The 16741-nt window shown below is 40.1% G+C and overlaps 1 protein-coding gene across 5 annotated transcripts in view; it reads left to right on the top strand.

Moving 5' to 3' along the window:
• Positions 1–16741, top strand: part of LOC119563453 — a 76891-nt gene that overhangs the window by 28373 nt on the left and 31777 nt on the right. For 3 of the 5 annotated variants that reach the window (XR_005222128.1, XR_005222129.1, XR_005222130.1), the window contains exon 3: positions 15668–15705. The exons of the other annotated variants lie outside the window; for them this stretch is intronic. The gene's annotated coding sequence lies outside the window, so the exon portion shown is untranslated. The remainder of the gene's footprint in view (positions 1–15667; positions 15706–16741) is intronic. 5 annotated transcript variants of the gene reach the window in all.

The following is a 16741-nucleotide window of genomic DNA, read 5'->3' as shown; positions in this document are numbered from 1 at the left end:
CAAAGCCAAGAAAATAAAAAGAAAACACAAAAATGTCACATTCGAATTGAATTTAAATGAGTTTGGTGCTTGACGAAGGCCAATACCCAAGGGCGAGGAGGGGAAAAGACCCGACCCGCTCCAATCCGATCCCATCCGATTCGAGGCAGAAACAGACCCAGAACCACAATTCGATAAGACTCCCAGAAATTATGCCGCCATGCCAAAGGCAGACCCAAAGCTCCAGGGCCATTAGTCTGCTCAGAGGTCTTTCCCTCCATTTGATTTCTTCGTTTTTTCTGGAACTCTTGGTCGCACAGTGGGCACAATAAGTGGAAAACATATATGGATTTATCCTACTTTACCTTACCTGTACTTTACATTTTCCAAGATACTGAAAGGTTATCGGTTATTTGGCCGGGGGAATTTTTAGTTTATCTTTGTTTTGTAAAATTGAGAATTTTTAGTGTCAGTCCCTTGAACTTCCATTCCATTTTAAGATATGAAGAAACTATATTACATTTTAGTAATGTTTTAAACATCTAAAATCTATCCGTGGACTTTTCATGGGTATTAAGAGTGTATCCACTCAAATAAAATATAATTTGTATTTTATTTCTCTCTCTCCTCCTCTTTTTACAGAACCATAAATTTCATTTCTTAATTATAATATTATCAAGTTTATTAAGATATCTTATTATTATACCTTAACATAACTATAACAAATTCACTTTATAATTATTCTATTTTTTTAATCAATAGAGACTTCATATGTATTTTTTTTCGTTTAATAATTTCCAAAACTTCATACTGTTATATAGGTGATCTCAGCTTGCAAGTAATATTTGGTCAAAATATTTAACCTTGCTCTGCAAGGCCCAATGTGCTTTGGCGATTTGCCTACGTAACACTCCATGGCCTGCATCATTAGCATTTACACTTGGCTCGTCTGTCGATCGACGCGATCAGAGCGACTTGACATGGCCCGGCCTGTGCGATGATCGTTTTAATTTAGTCCAATCATAGCCAATAGAATTAATTACGGGGCTAAGACACGGATGGCGACGACGCAATTAGTTGTGCGTTCTGCCTCATAAACACATAGATAGATAGATACTCCTCGCACGCATCCACAGAGAGCCAAAAATCTGGCAACTAGGTCACGGGAAGGGGGCGGCTCGTTGGAAATGACACATCGCCGGGCACATTACGCCGGAGATATAAATAAACACGCATACTTTGGGAGGCTGGGACGCCCTATTTCGGTTCCCAAGGATAAGTATGGGATGTCCGTCTGTCTCACTTAGCTCGCCTGCTAAATTGTGTGTATCTCTTGAGCGGATGTGACTCTGCTCGTGGAACCCATTCAGAAATGGCCCCATTCAACTTCCTTATAATGGGGTCCCTCTGCCAATCCAAAAAGTTCCGAAGTTTGCCTTCAGCTGGGCAGCGGGTTTGCCATTCAATGTGGCCGAGTTAGAGGAGGAATATAATTTCGGAAGGGGACAACAGATTCCGCTGGGATTAAACATCTACGGACAAAAGACATACTTATTCATACACATTTTTGTATCCATGAGATACGAGTATATCTTGCGCACACAGCCACGTTCCTGCGGCATATCTGAAAATGTATATTTATATTTTTGGCATTCCCCATTGAGGGGGAGAAAATGTCTTCAGGCAAATACATAAATAGACTCAATGTATGACATCAAAGCAGGCTAATGAATACAACTGTCGTGGTCGTAATTTAGGGGACCACGAGTTGGCCTCTGCCTTCGTAAGAGCAGTTTTTTTCTAATCCAACAAGTTGTTTATCGTTGAAATATTTAAATGGCCCTGTTTAAATTAGAATGTGCCGTTGAAATATAAACAGATAATCTTTTCCTTGGAAAATGCTTTACCGCGGACTATTACGTCTTGGATTTTATTTTAAATATACGAATTTTAATGAACCATTTGGAATCGATTTAGTGAATTGAAGATAATTATATTATTTGTATGGCGATCACCACATTTTAGAACAATATTCCAGGAATATATTGTGCGCATTGCGCAATTGCGACCACAATCTATAAATATTGATGAGCAAATGAGTAATTTCACTTTCAATGCAACCAGTTTTGGCAATGAATAATGTCAATAATTGTTCTGTCTGTCATTCCCCGATCCAAAAGTTCCGGGAACACTCCTCCATCGACGTCACTTGGACCTCCCAAGAGCAAACAGAAAAGTGCGGTGGCAACACCTAAAATGAGTTAATGGCCGCATTTATTGCCAAACTGCTATAATAAACAATTTGTTGGGCATTTAACGAATTTTACTACCGCCAACAAAAGCCGGCTGAAGGCAGGGCGAATCGAGGGGAGGTGGAGTGGGGGCGAAGTGGGCCAAATGCGAGTGGCCATAAAAATGTTTATGATGGATTATGCTACGCTACCGCAACCACGCTCATCACTCACTTAATGTTTTACGACGACACTTTCCATGTGGGACACCGTGTTGGGGCAGGTCTTGGTCTTCTTTGGAGGCGGTTGGTGGAGAAAGGGAAGAGCCAGACCTGGTCAATGTCAAGGTGAAAAGTGTGCCACATAAAACGGCCATAAAGGTGCCGCAGATTGATTTAGACCGTCGCGCAGATGAGCAGGTTGAACGTTTACTGGGAAAGTGGAACTTGAGAAGTGGTGCAAACGCACCGCCACCGGGCACATTAAAATTTTACGGTCAGCCGTAGACGACTGCCAGACACCTAGACACACTTTGGCACACTCACACATGAGACAGTAAAAATAAAGCATTATTATGGCCGCCATTAAGCTCAAGTCGCTGCCGGAAGCTGTAGCTGTAAATGTATCTCAGTTGCCGTCTCATTCTGAGTCTAAGGTGTTTTTTTTCGTTATCTCAGGCGTGTGGGCTCTAGACGCACTGGCCTTGCTTAGGGTCTTTGGTCTTGGTCTCTACTTGATTTTTTCAGAGTCTAGAGTCTGGTTCCCATAAAAGTGAGGCGCGCGACTAACACGCGAGTCCGCCACGCCCCCCTTCGACACCCCCTTCGAGGAAAAGGCTGCGTTTTTATGAATGAAAGTGGCGCTGCCTCTTCGCCACTCGCATTTTGTGGCTTTTTTAGCGGCCTTTTATTGGCTTAATGTCGCATTTTGCACCACTGTCAAGACAGACAAGCACTTGCACCGCAATTCCAACATTGTCCTGACAACGTTCTCTGATTACTCAAAAGTTACGTTTATGGCAGTGAAAAATAACTCAGTCGACGGCATTGTGCTCTCTGTGAGCTTAATAAATTGCAAATACTTATATTTATAAAAATAAAAAAAGTTCGAATTTGTTGTATCAACCATAACTCTATAATATTCTTAATAAGAAAACTATTACTTTTCGACGTCTACTAAAAATATTCATAAATTACCTAAACTATCTTTAAAATGTCTGTAAATTTATTAAAATCATTTAAAACATTATGAAATATTTGATAATTGTTAAGCAATATAGGTTTCAATGAAACTAAATATAGAAATATTTGTATTAAAAGCATTACTTGAAGATTTATCGATAATAATTTTTACAAAATTATACATTGGGACTTGAGTTCAGAAATCTTTCATCATAGCAACAAAATTGTTTGAAAACAACATTTTTTAATCAAATTATTTTATTATTTTTTTTTTGTATTATTCTAAAAATCATCCATTAAAACTACTGGATAATACATTTATGCATAACATTACCCCACCATTCTGTGGGTCTCTGTCAATTGAATATTCCACTTGCGCTCCCAAACTGCGGTCGCCATTTAACACCTGCAAATGCCCGGGTCCGTATGCCCACGTTTTAAATTCCGCTTACCAACCTGCGACCAATGATACGGCTGTCAGTCGTTTGCCGGCAGAACTCCCTGCCATGTTTTGAAATGCCTTGGATTTGGACCCGCTTCGTGGCTCCCTGGAACTTTTGCTGCCGTCGCATATCGCAACTAATCAAATGCCAAAACACGTTTTCAGCGACTGCTTATCGTGGGCATGGCCAGACACAAAGGCAAGACAAAAAGCTAAAGACAGGGAAAATTAGCATATTGTCAACAACTGGCGGCGGGCGGCTCGGATATCAGGGACATTTGTATAAATATGATTGATTTATGTGACAATTTTCGACAGCATTTATGCGGACGTGTCACGCATATGGCTGAGATCAAGTTTGGTTTTTCGGCAAGAAGGAAAAAACTTAAATTAGTCTGGGGTATGGATTTACTAGATTTGGCAGCCGAAGCCAAAGAGATTTCACAGAAATTTGCATTCTCATTTTCCCGCATTTAAGATTGCAACCAAGTTTTAACTACAGTCCAATAAACTGGTTTGCAGAACAGAAAAAAATGTAGAAAAAATCCAGCATCTGCCGACTGCGCATGAGCTCTGATTTCCAGGGGAAACAAAGCGCAGAAATTGTTGACAAAAATAGTGGCCAACCTAGAAGATAAATTCACCCATACACAAACAAAAGCAGCTGAACGTCACACAGATACAAAGTCAAGAAAAGAGGCCATGTTTCTTTTTGCGGCAGCCATCACTGTTGCCATCTCCGTCGCACTTAAAGGGGAATGTTGGCTAAAAATTATATAAACTAAAATATACATTAAAAGGGGAAAATTAGTGAAAATATATCTATCCACTTCTCTTTTAAAAATAAATTTAAAGGGTTTCCCAGAGGAAAAACGCTGAATAAAGCTAAATCTTTTAAATAGGCGTCGGCCATGCGAATTGTGTGAGCGAGAGGAATATATCAACAAGACTGCTGTCTCTCTTACTCCTGTACACTCACACAAAGGAAATTTATATTTTTATGTGTGCGTAAATGGGTGGCACACAGCTAGCGACCTCTGTTGGGAAAAGCAGAGCAGCTGCAGCTGCGCAGTCAAACCAAAAGAGGGCGCCAGCCCAAAAGGTTTGAGTATATGCTAAATTAGTTAACTGAAACTAATACAAAAAATGATTACCATTTTTGTTTTAAATTAAATTAATAAAAAAACACAAGAAAATTTGTGGTACTTTTTTGGGGTCAGAAAATGTACTTGTTACTTAATTTTTCCCCTTGAAAAGCCCACTTTGCAGCCACAACTTTTTGTTCGATTTCGAAAAGTAAGCTCAAAGCTTAGCCTTTGGGCGTCGCTTATGTACTAGTGAGCTTATTTTCTGCACATTTGGGACCCCAATATATACATATTATTGGGCCTGGGCCTGGCAACAACATCCCCCAATGCCGGCGAGATAAAAATCAATATAAATATATGTTGTGGGGGGACAGGCAGGCGCTGTAAATATGTACATACCTACGCCCTAGCAAAGCGAACACATACAATATTTGCGCACACTTAATGAGCAAATTTATGCGTTTTGCAAAGGATTATGGCGCAGAAAATTTCATTAATTTCATTTAATATTCGCAATAAAATGCAAAACGACCGGCCGCCCAGCCAATTTGCATTTGAACTGCCTTTGAAGAGGCAGCAAACTTTAAATCAATTTAAGTCGGTAGCTTACTTTTACAGCACTCAAGATGCCACGCCCTGATCCGAATATATATATATATAAGCCCTGCCTCGTACTTGCCGGTTTCATTTAGCGCATTTTAATCGAGCCATCGAACGGCATATTAAATTCAATTTTCGGCATAAACTCGACGCTTTATGCCGATACAGGTGGGTGGGGAGGGTCGCACTGACAGGTGCCTCTTAATGGCCCCGCCTTATCGCGAACCTGCTGGCTGAGCACTCCGCTAAAGGACGCTCTGCAGTCGCCATTCGTTATCTCCGGCGAATAATGCAAGTTCGATTCCGTCTGACTCAGGTCGTAAATTGAATGTTTATACCTCATACCGGAGCTTGGTTAATTAGCCAATTATATTTCATAAGCGATTTCGAAACCATTTTTCCCTCGCCAAGTGTCAGGTAAACTCTGAAAACGGCTATTTAATTGTTATAATTTGTATTTTAAACGCAAAGATGGCGTCGCTAAGTATTTTAGCTGCCTTTTTTCGGCTAATGACAATGCGCAGTCATTTGCGTAAGGTGCGTCATGCTTTTTTTTAAACAGCCGTCAAATCGGTCAACCTCACCTTTTAAATACTAATTATTATTCATTTTAAATGTTAATTAAAAAGGTTTGACACGAAAATTTCCATAATTTAAGTGTTAAATTAATTTTATGAATGAATTTTAATGATATGACTGCTGTTTGGATCTCTGTTACTTGCATGTATTAAAACCAAAAGGTTAAACGCTTTTAAAATAAAACGACCTCAATTTAACATTTATTGCTTTAAGTGATTCTTACAATTGTTATAGTATGTTATAACCATCAACAAAAGGCATTTAGTTATTATTTTTTACTTAAAATACTTATAAAATTTTACATTACTCAAAACAAACGCTTAAAAAAAATTTCCTGAAACGTGCACTTCCGAAACGCTTAAAAAATAAATCTGATATCTTCAAATGAATAAAATAAACATTTATTTCCAAGTTTTATTATTATAATTGCCGTCGCATAACTCAAGTGGACAATCAAACTTTAATCCGATTTGCTCAGTAAGCTACAGAACTTGTTCCCACTCCGAGTGGAATTCAAAACGTCGTCGCCGTACTTTTGGGCCATGTTATGAACTGATTTTTGAATAAAACGCTCCTTAAAGTGCAATAACTAGTCCCGGCAACAAAGAGACATCGGAGATGTTTAGGGTTTTAAACTTTACGACTTTACTATTGCTCTTAGAACTTTTCCCAGATAAACTCCAGTCTAGTGTTTTATTTGTGTCAGCCAATCGCTACAAGCTGGAGTAGAAAAAAACATCGTAAATGTTTTTCCCACAGATTAAAAGGCGATAAAACGTGGTTATTGTTCCGCTTCCTCGCATAAACTATTGGATATCCAATTTTGCTTTTGCCCATATTTCGCACGTATTCCAACCTATGATATTCGTATTGATTTGGGTACTATTCGAATATATCGTGGATCGATTTGCCGTCGCCATTTTCAAAGTACGGAAAAGACCGAAGCCAGATAGCATAAAGAGTTCCAAGTAAATTGAATGCGTTCAGAATGTTAATTGTCTCGGGCCACTTTTGCATCCCGGGAACGAAAAACAGACATTTCGTCTGCTGTGTGGGGCTTCAATTAAAACGTTTTAAAAATCTCCGGCATATTTTCATGGCCTGTCGAAGGAACGCATTAAAATGGGCGACGCAGTGCGATGCGATGGGGCCGGCACTTGACTCTTGTTATAAGTACATCGGAGAACATCGGTCGAATCGGTCTGATATGGGATTCTCTCTCTATCTGCTATATATATTTTTCCCTGGACACCCATTGCTGGGATGTGTCCGCCATTGAAATTCAAAACGCAAACTTGCCGCATTCATCGGTTTCTGTGCTCGGGAACAACTCCTTCTCCTGCTCGTTGATATTCCCAACATCGAAATGGGCATAAATATGCCACTCGTATAGCACCATTTTTCATTTCGTTTCGTTTTGAAACAGTTTTATGTCTGCTCTCCCCGCCTTAAAGGAAAATCACTTCAGAATGAGCGATGTCTCTGATCTAATTGCAAGGGGGACGGCATGCTAAAGTCAACTTGAGACTCAAGTGGATAGACCCAAAACACAAAATAACAGACACCAATACTGAAATTCGGCGGAAAACTGGTTTTTCAATATTTTCAAAACCATTTCGAGGGCATTGTTGTTGCTGGTGGTCAGGTCTCTCTGGTCGTTCATTTTCATATTTCCAGCTCGTATTTTAGTAACTAAATTCCAAGCTGACAGTGACCCAACCCGACTCCCTTGTCTCTTATCTTTCCCGAACAGCGTGACTTGAGAAATTCAAAATAAATAAATTATTTACTTTGTCAGAGGCTTTGTTTGGTGTTTTTTGTTATATTCTTCATTCGGAATCGGGTAAATATTTATGCCAGCCCAAAGACCGAACTCAATCTGTGTCCTCATCATCGCCATATCTTGTGGCACAATTTTAACGATCCTGAAATTAACACATGTTACGCTAACGTTAACAGATTCGAGGCATATACCATATACTATGCCCATACCCCCTTCTTCCTCTGGGGAGCTGCAGTGGGATATTTATGAAGCGGTTCCCTGCCCCGCCTCAAATGCATTGAATTTTAATATTTCTCTTGGCACTTTGGCCATTGGGAATGCACCGCATCCATTTCGGTTATCGCCCAGCCACTTTGGACACTGCAGTAAATCAATCAGGGACTCTACCACTTCTCCGAAGCCAACGATATCGTCGATATCCGATCGGACCATGCATTTTATTAAATGTCTCGCCTGACAATTTTAAGGTATTTTAAGGTTTCAAATTCAAATTACAAATTCAAATCGAAGGTTGTCGCTACGGTAAAATAGTATAAAATATTTCGAATGATAGATTTAATGGAATCTTTATTTTTGTAATATAACAAAAACACTTTACCATTTGCGGTAGATTGATATCAAGAAAAACGTTGTTATGTTTTGTGATTTATTGTTATTTTACACTTCATTTCTAATTCTATAAAAATTATTGTAGGTTGAGAATATCATATTTATTTTAGTTTCAGTACAATCAATTTCCCACACTTACAACCCCTAAACGGAAACCGGAAAATGAAATTCCTTATTAAAAAGGTTTTTTACAGAACATGCCAAATGGCAAATGTTTACCATTTTAAAGCGATTTCTTGAAGTCTTAACCCCTGGACACGCCCTCGAAAGGAAAGGGGAAGAGGACTTTCAATTGAAGGTATTTCAAAATAAATGGCATCCAGTGATTAAGTGGAATGAAAGTAAAACGCATTTCATAAATAGGTAAACAACAAAATGGGCGGCTCTCGACGGATCCTTTTGTTGCGGTTTATCTGATGAAGGACCGATTTCCATGGGAGCAGCGGCAACTGTTGCCATTACAAGGATTAAACGGAACATTTACATGCCGGGGCTAAGGCCAAAATCCACCCCAGAAGCGACCGCATTTTCCGGGGCACCAGGTGAATGGGGTGGCCCTTTCCAATATGGCAGCCCTCCCAAAAGAAAAGGGGCGGTGAAATGCTCCCAACTTTCACTTTTCGCGCAGAACGAACTCTGATTTTGATTTACAACCTCTTCTTTTTTTACGATCCTGTGCCGGGGAATTGCAACAATTGTCATCTAGCTGCAACCCTTTGTCTGCCAACCTGACGAGACGTAGACGGGGTTCCATTGAAGGGACCAAAGGGTCCCGAAGACAATGCGTCTCAGCTGCCTGTTTGACAGCATTTTGAAATCCATTTATGCCGCATATCATAAAAAATAATACCGAAATATGCGCCTTCGTTCCGTGCAAAAAGTTGTGTTTCTGTTTGGTTAAACAAAAATTTTACGCCTCGCAATTTGAGGAATTTCGGGAAAGGGTCTCGCAGACGGTTTCAACTCGTTCGCGGCTGGGCACCTGATACAGGTACCCGGGAAACTTTCTCCTTCTACGCATCTCCAGGTAGCCGGCAATCAAGTGAAATTGGAAAGTGTCCCCTGGCTTGGTCTTAACTCGATTGGCAATTCATTCGCTGCACGCGTAATTAAAAGTGCGTCGCTAGATGGACTTCCAATTTGGCGCAAGTGAAGCCACCCACGGGCAATTACCGCCCTGCAATTACATTAAGTTGTGCCCAGGACCCCATGACCATTACTAGGGGTCTTCGACTCGATTTAGTGGCCCAATCAACGGCAAACCCATCCACATACATCTGCATACATGCATCTGTTCAGTCGGCAGGAGGAAATTGATCAATTGGGTAAAATTAAGGAGGCACTTTGGTGCGGCCCCCTCCTACGCAGTTTTCGGTGGGGTTTCGTGTCAACGTGCCGTTGGATTCATCAATAAATAAGCCAAACTCTGCGCCAGGGACATGACTTCAGTTGGACTGAGCTGAGTGCCATACGACATAAGTTGGCTGATTAAATGCGACTTTGCCACATGGGGAAATTGCCAGCGAGGGAGCCTCAAATTGGGATAATAAGGGTTACCGGAAACGGGGGTTAACTCTCATAATGATAATGGGAAGTCGGTTGATAAACGGTTTAGTCCTTTAAATAGTTGCCATAATCATAAATGAAATGATGAATTACTTGGAAAATTAATGCTATAAATGTTTTTAGACTCCAAGATGAGGGGAATACCTTTAAAAATAATCTGATGGCAAAGTGAAATAAGTCTTTAAGATACATGGTTAAATTGTTATAGTTTAAAACTTTAAAGTCATTAATACTTAAATAATCTTACAAGTAATGACTAATTTTGTTAGTTCCTCACTTATTAGTTTAAATAGTCCACAGTCAAACAGTCTACTATAAGCATCGTATATCTTGTTACTATAATTTATGCATCCACCAGACAATTACAATCATTTAAGTAACATTTTCACACTTTTCCATGAAATTCAACGCTTAAAGCTGATTTTCATGGCTGATTTTTTGGCGAAGCATCCATCTGGCAACCTTGGATAGTGAGTTTCCCAACTTCCCCCAGTTACTTCCCTATCTCCCACTCTCTGAAATAGTTTTGACGTTTTGCTATCGTTCGCCATCATTGCTGTTCTGCCATCATCGTAAATTACACGAAAAGTATCTATCTTTAGTTGGCAATGCAGCAATTTTATTAAAATTCCAAAAACCCACCCGCCCTTCGGTTGGCTCCTTGTGGCATCCGCAGCCCCAGTTGCCCATGAATATATGTATGTAGTTCCACTTAGACTCCGGCCCAGGACAGACTTCCAGCTTGGACCAGGACCAGAGGTGGAGGAGCTCACCCTCCTGGCAGAGCCATCGCCATATTGTAGAAATTGTATGGAGCAAGTAGTTTCCCCTGCCGTCGTTGCTTTTATATAAACATGAGGCAAGATTAGATACAAATTACACGCCAGCTTCCCAAGGTGGGCAGCATCCTCATCCCCCGTTTGGCAATTTGCTCACCTTGCTGCTCCTTCTGCTTCTTTTGCTCCATCGTATCCATAAGTTACCAACGCAAAGTATCTCGAGTCCGACAGCTGCAATAAGAGGAAAAGTTTCGGGAGGCAAGCAAATGGCATTTCTGGGCCACACCCACTTGCTATTGCCACTCCCCCAGCCAGTGTATTTTATTATTTATTTATTTCATATATTTTGCAACGACCGCGATTATAAAACGTACAAAAAAAAGCGAGGAAGGAAAAAATATGGAAAACTATGTTCGTGCCCTTAGGGAGGCATTGCTTTTTTCTCTATTGGCTTGGTGCTAGCAAATTTTTAGTACTGTCAGATATGCCGTTTTTTAAGAAAAATATACCTTTAAAATTTTGTTCAGTGTTTAAATTTTTTTTAATTAAACATTATGACGTAATGGCTTACAAATAACTAAATTATTAAGGTCACATAATGTCTTGGGTCCACAACTGAAAAAATATCTTTTAAAATTGAGTTTGGAATGCTTTTCTCTTTCTTTCTAAATTAGGTCAGTTTTGAAAATTGTAAACTTTATAGATGTGGAAATCCAGTTTTTTTTTAATGTTTAAAATTTGTATGTCATATTTTTGGTTGAACTGTCTTGTTTTAGGCTATGTTCTTGGGAGCCATGTTAGCGAATGGATCCCCCAAAGTAATTTGTTTCTGCCAAGTTCAAACTTTACTTATTTTCGCAAAAAAAAGAGCCAAAAGTTTGTCCTTCTTTCCGTTCGTGATTTCAGGATGGGAAAAGCGGGCCGGGAAAATAAAAGCAAAGTCAGCCGGAAAGTTTCAGGGTCCTTTGAGTGGGTGGGTGGACGTCGTTGCGGTTGTGTTTGTGTTTGAGTTTGCTCAGTTCCAGGGGGACAGGGGGACATGGGGACATGGGGACCGGAGTTGAGCCTCATTCGGTGGCACGTTTGCAAAATGGCCCGATGCGTGTCTGGAATACATTTTCTGGCTTGCCAAAAAGATGGCAGAATACAAGACCGAGTCACAACTTTGGCCAGGGCCCCCACATCCCTCCGCAGCCACTCCCCCGGTGCATTTGTACACAATGTTGGTTGTAATTCAACGTAAATTTATGTGAAATTGTTTGCCAGGCAGGGAGCACGGAAAGCGGCATTTTGTGTTTTCTAAAATTTAATGTAGTTCGCCTGGTAAACGGGGATGATGGTGGCGAATCGTTGGTTCCTGTGCTTACGCCACAGAATTTCAAATTAGCAAACACACACGCACTCGCCCGGGAGTTCGGGTCCACATTCCCATGGGTTGAGCAGGTTTTCTGGGGCATGGCTGTGGAACCCGAGTCCAAGAACCCTAAACAGTTCCCAAAACCCAAAGCGAGAAACCCGACTGACGAAGGGCTTAATGTTAATTGCGGCATTTGTTTGGTTTTCTGTTCGATTAAGTTAATGGCGCCAGGCGGCGCGCGGTGTGTCGTTTCATTTTTGGCAAATGGAATTCTCTTTAATCGGGCTCGATCTTAACGCCCATTGCTGCATTTGCGGCTTTACACCTGCTTTCTCTATATTGTCTTTTAATTTGTCTAGTTTCCATTTGTTTAGTTCCAAAAATATGCTTGAAATAATGAACCAACAAAATGTTTATACAAATATGGTATGCTTTTTTATAGTGAAACTTGTAAATATTACAGAATATACCTCATTTAAGTTCTTCAATATATTTTTTCTCTTTCACATCTTTGGTGAACATATTATATTCACAAACTGTTGAATTTGTTAAGCCAATTCAACATTTTTCGAAATATTGGTTTGTTTTTGTACCATAATATCACGGATGTTGGCCAACCCTAATTATGGCTATTTCCACGAATACAGCTTTAGCATAAACACTACTTAAATTTGGCCAGTAGCAGCCTTAACTTGATACGTTGGATATTTACTCTTCATTAATTGAATCATAATTAAGAAAATGGGAAGACAGTGGAGACCCGATCTCGAGAACACCGTGATCAGAGGAAATGCCAGAAGGGCAAATATTAAAAACAGGAACAGCCACAAAAACTGTCAACTTAAGCATCGTAAAAAGTCGATTGTATTGACAATAATTTTCCGCATTAAACACACAAAGTTAATGCGCCAGAAGTTGCCGAGCGACTGTTGCACGGGATGCAAGGTGGAAGCGCAGATACACTCGAAAAAAATAATGGCTTTTATTAATTGATTATGATTCTCAAAACTTTTCCCATGAGCTAAGTTTGAGTTAAATTGCGATAAATATTTTAAATGTTGACTTGAGTATCGTTGTAGATATTTTTTCAAGTGTCGAGAAAAATGGGGACTGGGAGAAAGAGTGGGTAAAATGGAGGATCAGGACCGGAGAAAGCGGGGAAGCGAGCCCGGAGCGCCTTAATGGAAGACTCAATGCTCGTAAAAGTCAGCGGGTCGGGGTCTTCCAGAGGAGCGGAGTGGAGTGGAGATATTTTTTCTCGAGTGCACCGCTGGGCACTTAACCAAACCAAAAGGAATTTGTTTGTTTTCTTAGCCCCACGCCCCCTTCAGCACGAGTATGTGCATCTGGCACACTTACCGCGCAATTAATGGCGCAATTAAATGTTTACTTTAGGCGCTTTCGAACCGCACATAAATGGCAGCCGTTCCCCGTCGCCGAGGGGGATCAATATTGTACTGGAGAAGGGGATTCGATCGGTGGGAGGTGGTGGGCTGGGTTCCCTAGAATTGGCCTTAAACTCAGGTGAACGAACAGGTGAGCAGAAGAGAAGTCAGGCTCGTCCATTTGAGACGCAGAATTCGATAGCTGACTATTCTTTTGTCCGATTGGGTATTATTTTCGCTCGTTCCGTTCACACTTTTAAAAACCGAATTTGCATAGAAATCGAACAATTAACATTGAAATTTGTCTACTAATAATATTGCGTCTGATAATCTGCAAATTGTTTTAGAAGATCTGCTTTATGTCTATGAATTTTAATTTGACTTGACACTTTACCAAATGTTTGTCATATCGGGTTTCAATGGCCTAATAATCATTAGAAAAACAGGAAAGATAAATATTTAGTATTGCTGAATATTGTTGATAATCATTTAAAATAATAAAAAGAGGAAGATGTAAGATTGGCCCCAATTCGTTTTATAAAACTCCGTTGATTCGCAACGTTAACTTATTTTTACACTCTCCTATAACTGCCTTTTTTTTAATTTTTGAAGTAGTTACTTTTAAATCTACTTATTAGTAATTTAAAACCTCACAAAATTTTACTGAAAGTGTCAAACAAAAATTTTGAAATTTTTGTTCATGTTCAAATGTTCACATTTTAAATATTTTGACTTACATAAAAAACAATGTCTACATGGTTTACTCAAAAAAAAAAAACAATGTAAATTTAAATTGTAAAATTAAAGTGTTATGACTTGTTAAGCCTTAAATATCCTTGCTTGAAGGATTTTCGTTCAATCACTGGCAGAATTTCCAGAGATTCTAGTTCAGTCGCCCGCGGGTTGTAAAACAATTTGTTGCAAAATTTAGCAAACAGCCAGAAAAGTGCTCCATAAAAATATTAATCCTTCCGCCGCGTGGCCGGGCGAGGAAAATGGGATGGGAAATGGGAATTGGGAAAACAAACCCCTACACATGTTTCTCCTTGGGCGAGACTCTCGCTTTCGTTCGTTTTTAGGGACCATAAAGCAGTTTTAATGGTCGCAGTGCCTTGAATTTGCTGCTGGCTTCCTATCTTGGTATCTGTGTGGGCGCAGCACCGCAAATAGAGTGAAAATCTAAAAAATCGCAAATCGCCTGGGATGGTTATGTTCCGTTCCTAGGGATCGCTTCGTTTCGGTTCCGTTCCGCTACGTCAAAGAGTTGCAATTACAGAATGTTTAATTGCCAGCAGTGAATGTTCAAGGAAAAGCGAAAGTGGCCTCAGCAAAACGCCGAGGGCGAGGAAAGAGTTGACTTAATGGCACTTAAAAGGCCATAAAATCCTGAATTATGATTTCGAGGTCGCAGCAACAAAAAATAAGCCCCTATATGCTCTACCCCCGAGTTCCAGCATGACGTGAGTGTTTCGGCTATTCTTGGCCAGGCCAGCATACAATCTAGGGGCTAATGACGCATCCTATCCGCCGGGAACGGAATCGGAATTGGAATCGGAATGGTCTCCGCAGGAATTCGAAAATGACGCCTGTCACTGGGCCGCTTATTTATGGCAATTTCGAATGTCTTATGGGCGAATGCATTTACATATTCGGATCGCTGTGGTCACTCGGCAATCGCAACCGCAATCGCAATCGGAATCCCAGACCCAATCCCAAGCCCATTTCCCCCGCTTTTCGTATTTTTTTCCTTCGTTGTCTGTCATGCGAAGTGCACGTTTAGCTTGTTTGTTTATATACATACTATATATGACTGTGAGCTGTTTCCCTTGTTGTTTTTTTAAATGAAATATCACGAGTGGCATGTAGACAGAACAAAGAATGCATAAATTACCCCATACCCGGCGGGAGTGCCTAAAAATCTCTGCCTTCGAGTTATTGAAATTGATGCCAGTCCCTCGGGTTCATTGCGCCTTATCAGCCAAAGTCTTGCTGGAAATAAGTGCATTAATTGACAATTTTCAATTCGAATAATTTTACAGTCATGCGAAGATTTTAATGCCATCCCCTCCTTTCTTTATTTCCTTGCAGTTCTTCGAGGGACTCGCAGATGGATACTCTGGGCACTCGTAAGTAATGCCAATTGATACAAACAGCCGATAAGTAATCACTTTATTAGCCATCTGAATATGGGAACCAAGCCAGCGTTTTTATTGATTTTCATTAAGATTTGACGGCGTCATAAAGAGGCGAACCTATGTGGAACCTCGGAATTATCAACACAATCATGATTATATTTTGCAATAGCTTGGTTCCAGATCAGGTCTTTGAAATGCCATCCAAGAAAGGCTTTTATTTTCCCATCTAATTACGAGTTATGAAGGGGCATGACAAATAAATAGCTTAGAAATCTCTGAGGAATACGAAAAATCACTAATTATTTATTTGGTTTCCTGCATTAGCTTAACAACCATAATTTATGATAATTTTCCTCCTTGCTCTTGATATACTTATACGATAATTTTATGAATGCAATATATTTGTTCACACCTTCCCTAATGAATTGTTTTACCCATATGGTACATTATTTCTTAGCTCTGTTATGAAGGCATTATAAATACAAATGTAAATATTTTATGTCCACTTGTTTGGAAAGCTAATGGAGCCTCAATCATCTTAAGGACAGGTGTATGGGACGGCTGGTATTTGGTGAGACATTCCGCCAATATCTTACTCACTTTGGCTGGGATCGCATGGTTAGCGCTGTCGACTCATGGGTCGTAAATCAATTTTCGACAGCTTTAGACTCGCCCATAAATTCCACTAGCGATATTTATAGATAATGTGGTCCCAGCGCCAGAAGAGAACCAAAGCAAACCCAACCCGAATCCAATTCCGTTTGCAATTCGCTATTCCAACTCGAATCAAGATTTTATGGTCGCAATCGTAAATCGCCAATTTTATAGTTAATCGATGGCCATTTAGGCCCAATAAGCCTCTCGTTGCATATTAATTTTGGGAAATTTATGTATACAATAGGTGGGTTCCATTTCAGACGACATGAAATTGATTTATTTGCTTTTAAAGACGTGTTCGGGCCACAGCTCCCCAGTTGCGAGATCGTAAAATTAATAAGGGATTAACATGCCATGATTGTGCCCAAAG

Source organism: Drosophila subpulchrella, chromosome 3R, assembly GCF_014743375.2.
Source record: "Drosophila subpulchrella strain 33 F10 #4 breed RU33 chromosome 3R, RU_Dsub_v1.1 Primary Assembly, whole genome shotgun sequence".
In the NCBI taxonomy this organism is placed as follows: Eukaryota; Metazoa; Arthropoda; class Insecta; order Diptera; family Drosophilidae; genus Drosophila; species Drosophila subpulchrella.
This window is presented reverse-complemented; position numbering and strand designations above follow the sequence as displayed.